Source organism: Carlito syrichta, unplaced genomic scaffold, assembly GCF_000164805.1.
Source record: "Carlito syrichta isolate Samal-C Ts95f unplaced genomic scaffold, Tarsius_syrichta-2.0.1 Scaffold314085, whole genome shotgun sequence".
NCBI lineage: Eukaryota > Metazoa > Chordata > Mammalia > Primates > Tarsiidae > Carlito > Carlito syrichta.
The window spans coordinates 285,747-286,442 of record NW_007258181.1 but is presented as its reverse complement, the minus strand read 5'-3'; the positions used below and the strand labels follow the sequence as shown (position 1 = coordinate 286,442).

Sequence of the window (696 nt, the reverse complement as noted above, 5' to 3'; positions counted from 1 at the left end):
GGTGGCAGCGGCGGCTCGAGCAGCAGGCGCCCGAGCAGCGCAAGCGGCCAAACGGGCAGCAGGGCCCCCGAGGCCAGCGGCTTCCCGGCCTGGGCGCTCCGAAGGAGGAGGAGGTGAGGTGGCGGCGCCCGGCGGGTGGAGGTTGCCGCCGTGGGGGCTCCGCGCGGACGACCGGGCGGGGGCACGGGTTTGCGACCCCCGCTCGAGGTCCCTGGCGGCCCTGCATGTGCGGGCGCGTGGGGTCGCGGGCGGGCACACCGATCCATCGCCTCCCTGGCTCCCCTTTGTTACGGGGGGCCGGCGTGGGAGCGGGTCCGCTCGCTCCGCGAGACTCAGAGGGTCGGAGTGGGGATGGAAGCGACCGCGAGCGCCGGGGGGCGGTCTTAGAGCGGGTCCGTGCGCCTCGTGGGGATCAAGGGGTCCCGGCATTGGGTGGAACCGATCGCGGGCAGCAAGGGCTGGGGGTGGGAGCGGGTCCACGCTCCCCGTGGGGCTCGAGGGTTCGAGGGTCCGGATGGAACCGACTACAGGCGGAGGGGTTTTGGTGTAGGAGAGGGTCTGAATGCCCCGCTGGGTTTGGGTTCCCGGAGTTGGGATGGAATCAACCTTCAGTGCGGATTTGAGAGCGGCGGGGGCTCATGGGATCTTGGGATCCGGATGGTACCGACCGCGGGCGGCGGGGGCCGGGGGTGGGGG

General features: G+C 73.0%; 1 protein-coding gene across 1 annotated transcript in view; it reads left to right on the top strand.

Annotated features, from left to right (window-relative positions):
- The first annotated feature begins 36 nt into the window (after positions 1-36).
- Positions 37-696, top strand: part of SIK1 (salt inducible kinase 1) — a 9,491-nt gene continuing 8,831 nt past the window's right edge. Inside the window, exon 1 of the mRNA XM_008070977.1 lies at positions 37-113. The gene's annotated coding sequence lies outside the window, so the exon portion shown is untranslated. The remainder of the gene's footprint in view (positions 114-696) is intronic.